Source organism: Drosophila obscura, unplaced genomic scaffold (genome assembly GCF_018151105.1).
Source record: "Drosophila obscura isolate BZ-5 IFL unplaced genomic scaffold, ASM1815110v1 contig_208, whole genome shotgun sequence".
NCBI classification, from domain to species: Eukaryota; Metazoa; Arthropoda; class Insecta; order Diptera; family Drosophilidae; genus Drosophila; species Drosophila obscura.
This window is the reverse complement of record NW_024542799.1, coordinates 2,008,267-2,024,131: the sequence shown is the minus strand read 5'-3', so window position 1 is coordinate 2,024,131 and position 15,865 is coordinate 2,008,267. Positions and strand designations below refer to the sequence as shown.

General features: G+C 39.8%; 1 protein-coding gene and 1 long non-coding RNA gene across 2 annotated transcripts in view; one reads left to right on the top strand and one right to left on the bottom strand.

The window, feature by feature from the left end:
* Nucleotides 1-15,865, bottom strand: part of LOC111064872 (DNA N6-methyl adenine demethylase) — a 99,170-nt gene that overhangs the window by 51,767 nt on the left and 31,538 nt on the right.
* Nucleotides 2,112-2,884, top strand: LOC111082937. Its single transcript, XR_005968055.1, has 3 exons — nt 2,112-2,436; nt 2,582-2,611; nt 2,823-2,884. It is a non-coding gene; the product is annotated as an uncharacterized LOC111082937 (long non-coding RNA).

Here is a 15,865-nt window from a genome sequence, read left to right as displayed (position 1 = left end):
GAGACGACCCGCCTAAAAGATACGAAATGCATAAAACAAAATGTGATATAAAGCCTAAATATTTAACAAGTTTTCTTTATCTATCTATGACTTGTTACAGAACTAATTCCATTATTAAATGTTCGCCTGAGAATTATCTTAAATATTTAAAAACAGCCACTTACAGGAACTTTAAGAGACAGTAGCTGTAATGGTCTTAGAAATATATGAAAACTTTGTCCAGCTACAAAAGAGATGATGCGTTCGCTTAGAGAGCAGCACTCACTGTACCACTTACATAATCCTCAGCAATGGGTTAACAAAATACAAAATCCAATCCTCCCTCTTGCAACTTCTTCATGTGTAAGGAAATTGTTGTTTTTGTTTTTGTTTGTGTTTCGGTTTCGGATATTATTTTTGTTCCGCCATAAAGAATTTACGCTACATAAAATTTAATAATTTCATTTTTTTATAGTCACATACTTGCACACACACACACACACATGAACACACATATACTCGTACATATACATATGTATATAGAAAGTTCCATTCGCATGTGTGTTGGTGTGTGCCTGAATTATAGCATACTTTTAGGCGTGTGCCAGGGCAGCAGGCGCATTATTTCAGCTTTTATGGCTTACATAACGAGCCAAGCGGAAATAGAGAAAGAAAGCAACCCCCCACCACCGACAGAAAAAAAAAATAAGGAAATGTAAGTGAACAAGAGATACAGTGGGTGGGAGGGGAGTAGGTCGAAAACTGGTGGGTGGAGCAGCTGCGGGAAGCCAAGGGGAAAGAATGAAAGAAAGAAAAGTTGCAGCTCCCCGCTCGCACACCATCCAAATTACGATTACGAGAAGGTGGAAAATTCTTTAGAAAAATTGAGGGAGAAAATGCTCGAGAAATATGGGTTCAAATAAATATTTATTCTTTTGCATAGATGCTCGAGATGTTGAGGGGAATTTTTCACTGGAAATTGAGTTAATAAACGTGGAGTATACCAACATATATCCACTAGTAAGAACACAACATTTACGGAGCACAAACTTTGCTTAAAAGATTGAAATATATTCCCATTCGGACGTGTTAAGGATTGACTTATGGTGGGTATATTTGTTCAGTACTTTTCATTGTAGAAGAATAATCATTGAAGGCTCTTCCTTTTATTTCACCATTAAGCCAATGAGAATTTAATCCTCTTTTACCACTCTATAATAAATGTGCCATGAAATGCAATCCTTCCTTCAATCAATCTCTTGCTGCCATTCAATTGCAATAATTTATGGGGAAATGTACTCTTTTTGCGTTAATTTCGTGCGTACATAAAGCTGATCGATTCCCTTTGCTTAAACCATATTTTATGCAATACTTTTCCTCATTTAACCACCCTCCACTCATTCCACATCGACCCATTGATTTTCTCCGGTTATTTCTCAACGTTCTCGTTGGGTTCTTTCGTACTGTTTTCCAACACTTTGCTCTTTTCTTTTTTTTGCGTTAATATTTCACTAATGGCATTGGCTCTGGCTCTGAAATTGCATTACGCTCAAGTTGACTCATTTTAATTGAATTTTAACTTCAGTTCGAAATTGAATTACGTGCCACGGAACGGGGGGATGTGTGGGTGTGTGTATCTGTGTGTGACCCGAGAACTGCCCAGTCGGACCTTGTAGAAGTGGTTGCAACATAGTACTGGTTCTTCACTACTTCCCTGGCAGGCTTAGTGGAACCGATTCCACAAAGAATGGTTCTATCATGCATATTTTTGCACAGAAAAATATGGAATGAAACCCAAACCGATTCCCGATCGTTCGTTTTTCACGAAGCGGCCTATGCCGCATTCTAATAGAAGCGAGAAATTCACGCATCGAAAACGTTCGCCGACAGACGATTTTTATACATGAATTTCTTGCTTCTACTAGAATGCATAGAGAATGCATAGTCCGCTTCGTGAAAAAACGAACGATCGGGAATCGGTTCGGCATTAACTTCGTCTCTTCCCCCTCTACCGAGCGTACGAATTTGTCATCGAAAACATTCTTTATGCCTTCTAATAGAAGCGAGAAGTTCATGCATTCTCTATGCCTTCTAATAGAAGCGAGAAATTCATGCATTCTCTATGCCTTCTAAAAGAAGCAAGAAATTCATGCATCGAAAACGTTCGCAGGTAGACGTTTTCGATGCGTGACTTTCTCGCTTCTATTAGAAGGCATAAAGAATGCATAGACATAAAGAATGTTTTCGAAAGCAAATTCGTACCCTCGGTAAGGGGGAAAGACAACACAAAATAAATAACAAAAGGGAACATGCAAGAACGCGCGCGGTTTTTTCTCGTCTTCTTTTATTTCATCACTTGCGTCTTGAAGCCGGTGAAAATTGTGTGTTTATCTGTGCTCTCTGCCAAAAATTGTGAAAAAGTGAAACTTAAGTGCCTAAAACTGTTTATTTTACCACGTAAGTATTAGCAGATTGTTGTGGCAGTTCGACCTGCACCTTAAGAATATTAAAATAAACAAAATAATGCTAATATACATATTTCTCTTTGAACATGTACATGCACATGAACATAACCTCAACGATGGAATGCGATATACATAAGTTCTTCAAACTATGGAGAACTAAACGCACTGTAAGTATTAATAGTGGTGTAAATATATGTTGATAAAAGTAGAGAGATGTTTCAATGTTCACGATGTTCATGCAGTGAAATCTATTTAGGGTGGACCTTGTTCGGATTTTTAATGAACTGATTAGGGTGGACATAAACATTAAAAATTGTATTTGAAATTAATAAACTTTTGCCAAAATTAATAAAACAATAACAAATTTCTTTTTGATAGGACGGCATTCTCCAAAGGAAAGAATCGCATTTACTCGGTCTCCTGCCTTGCAAGGAAACATGAGACACCGACAGGAACGACGGCAACAACATCCCGAAAAAAAACAACAACTACAACCACGACAAGGATTTCATCATAGACGACGACGGCAATTATTTAATTTTTTTTATTTTATTATTATTATAATTAATTTTCTTTTATTTTTTTTTTCATTTCTTTTTTATCTTTTTTCAGTTTTATTTTTTTCTTAAATTTTTTTCGTTGTTTTTTACTTTTTCTTATTTTTATTATTTTTTGTATCATATTTTAGTAAAGAAAATATTAAATAAATCAAATTCGAAAAAATTTATAGTTTTTGTATTTATGGGTTAATCTCGCGTTCTTTTAGAACGCTCTTTCATGCATGCATACATGCATGCTGCATACCTTCTCAAGGAACGGTTCTTGATACATTCCAGGGATGTGATAAGGAATGATTGCATTGGAACAGTTACAGAACGGTTCTTAATAGGTTCCTATGGAACGATTCTCGATGCATGCCAAATATGTGTTCTGTAATGCTTCTTTCGGAAAGTACAACTGGAAGCGAAACCCGAGCGTTTCACGAAGTTGAAATTACAACAACCACCAGTTCCCAATGCGTTCTAAAGGAACGGTTCCTACCTACTTCCAAATGTACCGGTGCTGGCGTGTTTCACCCTGTGTAATTTGGAAACCAAAACGTCATGTATAAATCACTGGTGCTTGCAGGAAAAAGAACCGCTCTAGAAGTGCTTCTTGGAAGGTATAAAGTCCGACTGGGTGGCGGACAACGACGACAATGTTCAGTGTGTGTGTGTGCTGCAAGTAATGAAAATTCATGGCGCGATCTCTGAGAGCGAGAGAAATCGCATTAAGTCAGTGGCCATCATTTTCGGCTGCCCAAAATGCAGCAGTCCCTTTTTCCCCATTGCCCCTAGCTGTAGAGGGATTTTTTAAAAGTTTAGCTCCCAACCAAATGTGACAGTGCGTGGCAGATTCACTTTCGTTTTGGCTCTCATTCTCTGGCTTTTTGCTGACCGCCTCCCTACCTCCCATCGCTCTACCTGTTTCACTCCTTCGCTCATGTATACAAAAAAAATTTCATTATTTTGCACTTAATTAAAAACACGCGCGAATCCATGAAAAAACAACAAAACAGAAATATCACTGAAATCGAAATGCAGACTCCAGACTCCATGCCAGACTCCACTCCACTCCGCACTCCATCCGTCTCCCCTGTTGCCTCTTGCCGTTTCTGTCACAGCCCTGCTGCCTCTTCTCAACTCCCTCTCGAGTGCTACGCGCTTTGGGCCCTTTTTTTTATTGGTGTGGCCGCCGCGAGTCTGGTCAACTGGAAAAAAGCAACAGCTATAACAGCATCAACATCAAGAGCCATAGCCATAGCCCCATGGAGGACCAGTCCCAGAGCCCAGGTCGTCTGTCTGGTTGCTTCTCTCCTCTCCCCCCCCCACCATGCACTCTACCCCTTGCACTACTCTTCTGGCTGCCCCTCTGCCTGGTTTTCTGCTGCTGTTGTTTTCGCATTGCCGCGTCGCAAAAACGTTTTTTTTTTGTTCGCTGTTTGATTTTGGACTTTGGCAAAATCCTTTCGCTTTCAACCATTTAAATGTGGCAGAGAGATAGAGTGAGTACAGGGTAAACCATGTGGCAACTATGGCCAGACAGTTGTTGGCCAAAAGCCAGAGTGGAGGGCGCGAAATTGCTAAGAGAATTTGCATGAGGTCGAAAAAAGGAGTGGGAAAAGCGGCAGCCTATGGCGAACAGAGCAATTAGATGCGGTGGAGAAAAGGGGCTTGTAGAAAGGAGATTCCTGAGCGGAAACAGATTGCGGATGCAACAAAATCTTCAAGGCAGGACCACGCATAACTCCCCCTTTTCGGGCGGTTGATCTAACCCTATCCCAACTTTTAATTGCCTGTCTTTGTAGGTGTTTTTCGTTCTTATCAAAAATATAATAAAAACCAAACTAATTTGCCACATCTCTGACAACAGGAACCACACGGATCGGATCTGAGAGGAGAATCTGCCAGACAGACAAGACAGCAGGATGGAGCGGGAGCGGGAGCAGGATGGATGGGCAAGCAGCGCATCGCTGAGAAAGGCCACAACTTGTGCCACTATTTTATTTATATGCCTCAAAATGCAAAAGAAGGAAAACAAAAACAAAAACCAAGACAACAACAAAAACAAGGGGGAATAAAAAACCGAAGGAGGCAAAATGCGGCCATAAACTACAAATCATGCCAAGAAAGACAACAGAGGCTGCCTGGCTGGCAGTGGTGGGGGAGAGACGTACAGAGACGGGGAGTAAGGGAGCAGACGGCCGGCCGGCAACAACAAAAAATTGTCTAAAAATTCAACATAACCTCGAATGATTTATGGATGCCTGCGAATATTTAAAAGGTACAAGGCAACAGGCCCCAAAACAGCAAGCAGCCGCAGCCGCAGCCTCAGCCTCAGCCTCAGCAGCAGCAGCAACGTGGCGGAGAGTGGCAAAAGAAGGCAACAAAATTGAGCCTGGATCTGCACACAAAAAACAAAGGGAATACAACACAGGCAGACAACAGGATGGAAGGAAGGAGGGAGGGTGGAGGTGGAGCACAGAGTGGAGTGGGTACTGGAAGCTGCATCTTTTTGCTGCTTCTGGGATGGGATGGGGGCAGGCATGGACTGGGGATCCGTAGAGCTTAAGTGCATTTTACAGCCAGCAGCAGAAAGGACATAAAAGCTCAAAAAGGGCATGCTACTCGGCTACAACAGGAACCAGGCGGCGTTGGCAGGCTAAGAAATGTGCGAAAAGTTGAAAAAAGAAGGGAATGCACAGTGGAATGAGAACTGACAAATACGGCACAATATTTGTATATAGAAAATGCTTAAGAAAATCCGTGAAAATTCGAATAGTTTAAGGTACACGTAAGGATAAAAGAATCAGCATGTAATGCTGATGGTAGCATTAGCTCCTCTGCTTTTAATTTACATCAATTAATTGAGAAGATGTGTAAATCAATTTCCATCCACCCTTGCCCCACTGTCCCACCCCGAAACAAAATGTAGAAAGAAGTTGTATAAAAATTTACGACAAAAAGGCGTTAAAGCTTGTTGCTGTTTCTGTTTCTGTCTCTGTCTCTGTGTTGCAGTGCTGCTGCTGCTCCTGAGAACAGAGACGGGACAGAAGACAATGGACACATAAATTGCATTTTCACTTTTAATATTTGCCAGAGAATCGCATCTCACCATAATGAACTTTTTGTTTGGCGTGGTGTGGCCAGTGTTGGTCTTTAATTTTCACCCAAAACTCGTAAGAACTTGCCCCAACCCTCCTCATTCCCTCTGCCACTCTATTGGAACGGGGTAAAAAGCACCAGTCAAACGAGTGCTCTGGGGGTCAAGCATTCGAATTGAGAGTCTGGCGAATGAACCCCAGGGCACATTCTTTTTATACTCTTTCGCTGAGAGAGAGAGAGAGAGTGAGAATTTTAGCAGTGCTTTCCCAAGCAGAAAACCAATAATTTTCGATTCTATACACTATATATTCATGAGAGTTTTATTTTATTCTACAAAACTGCATCGTAATCATGTAGCAAATCATAGATACACGTTCGAACTTGAAGGGTATCTAAAACTTTTACCCTGAGGCTAGTTTTCGTTTCTTGTTCTTTTTTTTTTTTTCTTTAATATGCATGCAATTGTTGTGTCTCTGCATCTGTGTGTGTGTTTGTGTGTGTGGGGCTAAAAATATGTTTAAATCGCGCCCAAAGCCAAAGGCAGCTCGAAAACTTGTTTCCAGTTTGTTGCTGCGGCTGCGGCTGTGGCTGTGGCTGCGGCAGTGGCATTGTTGCCAGTGCCCAACCAAGAGTCAAGGCGAGTTGCTGCCGTAGTTGCAGCTGGCCGGGGCAACTTGTTGTTGCTGCTGCCGCTGTTGCGACTGTTGCTGTTAGCTGGTTTTGCGTTTGGCCGTGACCTTTGCTTCACCATTCTGGTGAAGGTTGCCTCCCTTTACCTGCTCTGGCAGCTTCATTAAAATCCGCATAAATATTAATTAAATGATAAACCAAAAAGAGTGTGCTGCATACTTTGTGGCGCACACACACACACATACACACAACTTTCATGCAGGTAAGACAAGGTAATAACTTAGTAACAACAACAAAAAGAAAAAGGTTGATAATAAATTTATAAATGTTTATCTTTCACACACAATTTTTCAAAAAGGCGAAAATTTCACACAAAAACGAACAATTTATCACACACACACACACACACATACACCCACAAAAACTGTTGATGTGTGTGTGTGTGAAAAGAGCCGCGGGAAGCACTCTATACACCCACCTACACCCCCACGAAAAGCTCTTTACACAAGAGCTCTCACAAAAAGGAAAAAATAAAAATAAAAAACAAGAAACGAAGACGAAGACAAGCAAATTGAATTTTCCCTGAGCAAAATTAAATTTTCCAAGGAAATTGAATTTTTTGATTAGTTTGCTTTTTGCATCTCTCTCCCACCCACACACCCAAACACACACACACACACACACAAGCAAACGAAGCAGAAGAGAGCAGCGAAAACAAAAGTAAAATCCAAGAAGTGTAAAAAGTAAAGAAAGAAGCAAAAGAAGCAGCAAAGGGACTTGGCTGGGTGGGTGTACGGCGTGTGGCAGCAAGCTTTTGATTTAAAAGTAAAATTAAATTAAAAATACAATTTGGGGCACAAAAGAAAAAGCACAAACATACACACACACACACAAGTAAATTGGAAAATATATCCTTACGTATTGCAATAATAAGATTGTGGGGATGTAATTTAAGATGAATTAGTATACATTTTAAAGCAAAGTAAAAAAGGTAACTTAATATTTAATACTTCCGCAGCATGAGGCAGCAAATAGCAACACCTGTCATCAGGCTTCTGCCGGCTCCATTTCTATTTATACATAGTATTAAAGAACACATAATACCTGCTATAAAAACCTTAACCGAACATTAAAAAGGTCTCCCCATTCGGCTGGCTGCTGCTGCTACCATAACCATTTACAGACTCGTCGTAATCGTATCTCAAGTTCCTTTATGGCACAATATCCCACAGCACACCACACCCCAGCCCACCCTGGGGCACACAGACAATTAACCATCAAGTGGAATGAATATTCAAATGTTGCTTTTCACTAAATGCAACATCTTGTTGCACAAACACGAAACAGTTTTCGCTTTTAATTTCAAAGTTTTGTCGAGCTGTGCAACATTTTGTGGGTTGACTGGTTACATCGTCAATGGGGGTGGGCAATGGGTCGGGGGGAGGGTGGTGGCAGCGCAAGCTGCTTTTAATGTTCCATTAAATGTTTTTGTTGCTTTTGTTGGGGTCAGCAGCAGCAGCAGCAGCAGCAGCAGCAGAGGAACATTGGAGGGGGGATCTGCCTTGGAAGCGCAACTAAAGCCATAAAAGCGACAGCCAGCAACAACACCAACAGAAAATATATTGCATGGAAGAGCAAGAGCTGAGCAAGGGCAGTCGGCAGGTAGGGGTAGGGAGGTAGAAAGAAGACCAAACACACAGGAAGAGGAGGAGCAACAGAAACAACAAGAAAAGTGCACATGGCCCCCTGCCATTTTATATTATTACAGTGGTCGCTCAGAAACTGGCAACTTGCAAGCCAAAACTAGGAAAACTTTCCCAGAAATTAAAAAGAAATGATAGTTTTAGGGATTAACGCAGTATAGATGTCCTTACAGATAAGCCCAAGAATTGGTTTAGTTTGGTGGAATTTACGGATATTTCTACAGTTTCCACACTTGCAAGCTTTCAACCGAAGGGGTTTTTTTTTTGGCCCGAATGAGGGACCACTGTACTTATTATTATTATTATTTTTATATTTTTTTGTGTGTTTTCCCACTCCCACACACAGACACACACACACTGAGAGTAACATTTTTAATATTGCAGTGTCTGTGTGTGTTTGTTTTTCTCTCTGCGTTTTCATCTTCGAGTTGTTTTTCCTCATTCTCTTTTTTATGGTGGAATTTTCTGTTATTTTAATGTGGTGGTGTACCCCCCCACACATCCCACATCAATATATGCAACATATAATTCAATGTTGGGTTCCATTATGCAGTTTTCTCTCTCCTTCCATCAGTTTCTCCCCTTAAGCTGCAGTTGCGAAACAAAGTTCACGAAGAGGATAATTGCCAAACATGAAACACGCTCAAAAAGAGACAATCTCCTCACCTTTCACTCTCCCTCCAACCCACCAAAGGAAGGAAGGAACTGGGCGCGGCCACACCTACGCCCACACACCCAGCTGCACACTCCCTCTCTATCGCATATTGCTGTCTCTCTCCCACTCTCTCTCTCTCTCACTCTTTAGCACCACAAAACCCATCTTCGTCTCTGCTCTTCGCTTGTTTTTTTTCTGCTCTTCCTTCGACTGCTTGCAATTTTCATATCATTTAATTAAAATCGCAAAATTTCGTACACGTTTCCATTTTCGTTTGCGTTTTGTTTTCGTTTTCTTTTTCTCCTCTCTGCCCCGCCTCGGCTCGCTCTTTGGGGGTTTTTATTTTTATGATTTTTATGGCCCGGTAAAAACACTGAGCTGAGAAAAGTGCAAAAGGCAGAAAATTAAAAATACTTCTTCGATGCGCAACCAACAACAACAACAAAAACTACAACAAAAAATAATAAAAATAAAAGGAGCCAAACGAAGGCGAAGAAGAAGAGCAAAAACGTGCAGGCCCGGCCCCCGTTCCAGTCCCCCCCATCCACACCGGAGCAAAGCGAATTCAATTGAAATGGATCGAGAAGTTTAAATAAAAATATTCTCCTTCTTCTCCTTTATGCGCTTTCGTGGCCCCAAAAGGAAGCGGGCGTAACGTCATTAAAAAAACAAGAAAATAAGGCACTCGCTGGCGGGGGGAGCCTTTCGAAGTATTTGATACCCTAGAAGTTTGCCTGGAAGATCGCTCTATGGATTATTTATTCGATGCTGATCTAAATGAAGCTAAATGTCCAAAATCATCATCATACCCTTCTCAGTACAGGGTATACAAAGTGGCTGGCAGAGGTGGAGGCGGAGGAGGTAGAGAAGCAAATATTGCGGTCTGCTTATGCTCCGCCTCCGCACCTCACCTGCGCAGCGCTGCGCGCTTCCACCCCCCGCTGCGAGTGGCCCTTTTTTATATTCAGTTTGATTTATTTCCTGCCCGCCAACTTTTATTTGCCAAAACACAATTTCCAAATGCAATCAACTTTTGCAATCAAATTATTCAATAAGCAGCAAAAACAAAGGCACACAAAAAACAAAAATAAAACAACAACAACAGAGCTGCGTATGACGCGTGAATAAGAGAACGAATTGATGGCAAACAAACGGCACTTTTGCACTCTCTTTTAATTTGAAAGCATGCCATCTCTGTCGCTCTGTCTTGTTGTGGATTTCGTTTGATCTAGGCAAATGATAGAGGGAGTTAGGGAACGAGATGTGTTCCACGTTAAAGTAGAAGTTAAATCTTGTTTTGGTTATTTCTAAGAAATCGAACCTAAACTCCACAAATATCAGTTTTAAGGAATTTTATTTTACATTAAATTTTCGAATAAAATTCATTTTAATTTTTCCATTTTCCTTTGACTCCATTTAAAATTACATTTCGTCCAGATACGGAATTGACAGAATGTTGAGTTGTTGTCATCACTTTTGGGAATACTTCCGGGCTTCCGGATTGTCTGACATTTACATTAGTACTTCCGCTGCCTGGCCCCTCTTTCACTCCTTCTACCTTTCCTTCCCTCTGTTTAACTCCTCTTAGCTCTCCTTCACGCTCGCTCTCTCTCAGACTCTTTCTGTCTATGATAATTACACAAAATAAGTACAGGAACCCTTAATAAACATAAACTATGCCAGTTTTTATCAACGTTTTACGTTGGCAACATTATTTACTCGTAATATCATGCACTTTGGGTCTTTTGCTCTCTCGCTCTTCCCTGTTTAGTTGCTCTCGCTCTCTCTTTTGCTCCTCATATTTCCTTTAATAACCCTCGCTTTACCTCCAGCATTTGGCTGTCTTTATTTGGGGCCCGGACTCTTGTTAGTTTAGTGGCGCTGTCGCTGTGGACATTGTTGCTGTTGGTGTCTGTAGTTGTTCCTGTTATTGTTGTAAACTTTATGCATTAATTTTACATTTTCCTGGACCCGTTGGAAGCACTCTAGAACCCCCAGCAAACCCCATGCTGAAACCCAGCCCACCCTGTACTTGTATGTGTGTGAGTAACTTTTAGTGTGTGCTTTTGTGTGTAAGTGAGTGTGTGTGTGTTTGCATTAACTCGCCACATGCAAAATTTACGTTTATTTATTATGGTAGAGAACCCCTATACCATCCATTCCATTCCATGTCATGGCCCCTTTTCTATACTGCATCCTGCATCCTGCGGCAAAAATGTGCAGCCAAACATTTTGTGAGATTTCATATACATAAAAGTTATGTAATTATCAAAGTTTTAATGCACCTACAGCCGGAGAACCAACAGAAAAAAGGGGGGTGGAATATGGGGCACGGGTGGGACAGCCACTGTGTGGCATCCACTATAGAGCACATATATCACTTAGCTGGTATCATATTTAGTTTTTATTTTGACCTTTTTCCTTTTGAAGCAATTTTCTGGTTATTTTTCTTGCGTGTGCACAAAGTTGGTTTTTTTCTTTTTTGGGAATTTAGTTTTGAGTCATAAAATGAGAAGTTCATAAAAATAATAGAAAACTATGTAATTTTTGTTAAAAATATAAATTAATTGAAGCAATTATTTTGGTTATCTTTTGTGGTAAAATTCAGCTTAATTAGGTGACTTTTTGTGAGCTAAGGGTTGATTAAATTTGCATGTAAGAAGATATAGAAAGCACTTGCATAAGTCATGGCATATACTAGCAATATTTTAGCAGGCAATGGAAACCTAAAACCGGATTTAAAAGTACGGCAAGCGAATGCCACACCCCATCTAAAGCTAATTGCTTACTTCTTTGGGATTGTTATAATAGAGTTTCCTGGTATTTCGAAAAACCTATTAACATTTCGAAACGCTTTTGTGATGCATTAATTAGTGCAAATAGTAGGCACGATTTCTTCAAACTTCGATTGCATTTTACTTTGCTTCTTGCGCTTCCAGTTTTTTCTTCATTCGCCTATTGTTCCTTCTCTCCCTCTTTCTGTTTCTGTTTCTGCTTCGTCTTCTGTTTTATCTCTTCTATAAATATATCTCATTTGCATAAAATTCTAATTTAACTGCTGCTTCTTCTACTTCTTCAGCTTTTCCTACTATTTGCTCGTGGCTTCTTCCTCTTCTGGCCATCTCTCTCTGTTCTCCTGCAATTGCTATGGCCATCTCTTTCTGTGCTCCTACAATTGCCATTGCCATCTCTCTCTGTCGCAGGGCTCTCTTTCTCTCTCCACCCTACTTTCGGCCCGTTTTTATGATGCAATTTATTTTATTTTCTCTTCGGTTCGCTTTCCAGCACAACATTTTCCTTGTTTTTTTTTTTGCTTCTTGGTATTTTTCTTGATTTCCACTTGGTTTCAGTGGGCACAAGGGTAGGAGAGGGGAGAAACAATTTTCGTTTATTTATTTTTTGTTTTTCCCTACTCGTTTCTTATGGTTTTTCCTACTGCTGTTTGTCTGTCTTTTTGCCCCCGTGAGTTTTTCTACGATCTTTTTTTGTTTTCTTTATTGTTGTTGTTTATTTGTTTGTTGTTTATTGTTGTTGTTGTTTTTGTAACTGTGGCAACTCACACACACAAACATTATTTATATTTATATGCTTACTTGTTTTTTTTTTATAGTTTATTCATGCAAATTGCAATAAAAATTGCCTTTATTTTTACATTTTCATTTCCATTTCGGCCTCGCCCCGCTTTTCGAGTCTTTAATGGAAGGTGTATGGAAGGGGGAGGGGGTAAGAAAGGTGAGGGGAGCGAGGTCTGTTGAGCGGTTTTCCCCTCTTCACATAACAAAATCAATAAGCTTCCTCAAAGTTTTCCTGCCATCTTCTCCATCGTTTTTCGTTTGCCTTTTCTTTAACTGTATTTTCCTTCTTTTTTTAATTTCTTGTACGCGCAATTCCGATGAATTATTTATAAACCTGAAGTGAATAGCCCCTCCCCATTCCCCTTTCGTGTACCCCTCTGTACCACCCATAAGCAACAATTTTTATGGCCAACATTATTTTCTTGTTTCTTTCGTTATTTTCCATTTTATTTATATTTTTTATTATTGGCTGCTGGAATTTCTGGCACAAAAAGTTGTTCGCTTTTCTTTAATGCAAAATAGAGGGAAAAAACATCAAAAAAATGTTAAACACAAATTCAAAAGCATACACACACACAACTGCACGTAAAATATGCAAAATATTCTAATTTTTTTGTTTGTTTTTCAAGTGAATTGGAATTTTAGGCAAATGAAATAAAATGCGGCACATTTTCCTCTGTGCCCGTGTGTGTACTTATTTGAGCGACTTTTTGTAAGGGGTGTTCTTACAGAAAGGGTTGTTTCGGGTGTGTTTTTTTGTTGTTGTTGTGTGGCTTGGGTAAATGGTTTTTAATGTTAATGGAAAATATTCGACAGTTTTTGGTCTCTTATTTGACTTTGGGGCTGCTTTTTGTGGCAAGGGGTTACCGGCACCCCTTCTATCTATAAGGAAAAGTGATTATGAGCTTGATTAAAATTTTAGCCAAGCTTAAGGGAAGTGTTCTCTTCAGGGAAAACTCCAAAGAATTCCCATGCGAATTGAAAGACAAATCATTTTCCAATATCAAGTCAAAATAATTTTTAATATATAAATTCCAAGAAATTACCTTTTTAATGTACCCCTAAACGATTCCCAAGAAATCTATCTAACCAACCTCCCTTACAGCCATTAGGTAAGGCCTATCAAATCCTTGCCACGCCCACAAGACACAACCTTAACAAACTTGTCAATCTTTCGTCCAGCGTTGGCCTCTCCCCAGCCACACCCCCTTTTAGGTCAGAGCCCTATAATTTACTGCAATTTGCTGAACGATTTTCGCCCCCCTTTTGGATCCCGCCTTTGTTTGGTCGCCAGTCAGCCCCTGCAGCAGAAGAGGGCGCTGGGGGTATTTCTGCTCAATTATGAAAAATAATTTTTTAATTTGTTTGCTTTCTGTTTCGTGTTGTATGGTGTTTTATTTTTTATTTGTTTTCTTGTGTTTTCATTTGTTTTTAGTTGCAAAACTGGCAGAAAGCGAATTGTAAAATGGGATTTTCATGAAATGAATTTGTGTACTTCTGCAGTTAACCCATGGTACTTAAAGGGTAGAAGGGGTATGCTAGACTTTTGCAGATGAACAAAGCTCGTATCTCTATCAATTTACCCAAAAAAAGGCTGAGGATTATTTCGTTCAGAAGATGTTCTAAAATGCAATCAAAATTCTTGTTCTTTTTTGAGCAGAGGGTATTCTCGGAGTCGCAATAAAAACCATAATTTTATTTATGTACATATGTATGGCGGGGTCTTTATTTATTTTCGTCCAGCCATCGACTTATCTTGCCTCTCTATCGCACTGTCTTTTTTTCTGGCTCTCGTTCACTCTTACTGGCTCTTCTTTAAATATATAAATTATTAATTTTAATTTTCTGCATGCATACTTCAGTGCACATTCACTCATACAGATACACACATACACGCCCTCGCATAACTCCCTCCCCACAGCTCGCCCTTTCTTCCTACCACTCCCTCTACCACCCACTTCTTGTTCACTCCACAATCCCCCCTTCTGTCATCATCATTTTTGCAGTGTTCTTTTATGTCTGGCAATTAATTTTAAATTGGGCGTGCATACGGAAAATATTCGTAGTTTTCTTTACTTTTTACAAACACTACCATCCGGATGGGATATATGTGTGTGTGTGCGTGTGTGTGTGTATGTATTGTCATAGTTCTCCCTGTATGTGTGGCAAAAACAAATGGTAAATAAAATGAAAATACTTCCACATTAAATGCATTTTTTCTGTTTGCTCTTCAGTCGATAATGGGATTTTTACTTGGGTTTTGAATTGGTTGCGACAGTTGGAAAATGGTAAGCTTCGAATGTCAATGGAACTCATGGAGAAATAAAGTAAGCTTGTTAAAATTTCAACATAATAGAATTCCATTTAAATATGGGAAAATTTAAAGCATTCTCAGAGTCTCTTTTAAATTGGGTGGAAATGTTTAAAAACCTTTGTTTACTTGAGATTAAGAAATTTAATAATCCCTTAATAAACCCTTAATCCCATTCAAAACTATTCTAGGCTTTTTCCTTCACTTAAAACAGTGTTTTTTTTGGCCGATAACTATTTTTTCCCACTGTACCCATTCTTACACATCATTTTTTGATCAGTGAGTATTTCATGGACTTTTGTGGTTTGCGGAAATGTTTTCGTGTAGAAATTAAGTTCTAATTGAAACTTATACTATAATTGGGAGAAAGTTTCCTCTCTCATCTCCCTCTCTGTTCTGGGTGAACCGCTCCCTCTGACGCCCTATCAAGAAGTTCACACGGTTCATCTCCAAGCACCGCCAGCTGCAAATAGATTTCTTGTGGGCTGCTGCTTACATTTGGTGCAACATCAACAGAAAACAAGAACAACAATCAGTGCCAACCATCAGCAAAAACAAAGTCCACTAGTGGGTTTTTTGTTGCAGCTTCTTGCTTTGGCCATAATAAAAGCCAAAGAAAGAATGAGAAGAAGAGCAGAAAAAGACAAACTGGATGAAGATGCAGAGGAGAAGGCAAACAAATAAGTAAAAGAATGTACAAGTACAACGTCGAACTTTAATTGCATAATTATGTGCAGTTTGCAATTTATCATTTTCATTTTTCAATGTTTTTTGTTGTTGTTGCTTTCATTCTCCAGTTTCTTTCTTTACTTTACTGTTTTTGCCGTTGCTGTTGTTTTTCTGTAATTTATGTGCCTGCTGCTGCAGCCTCTGCTGGGCCTCTTGCTCTTGCAGGCCACAAAA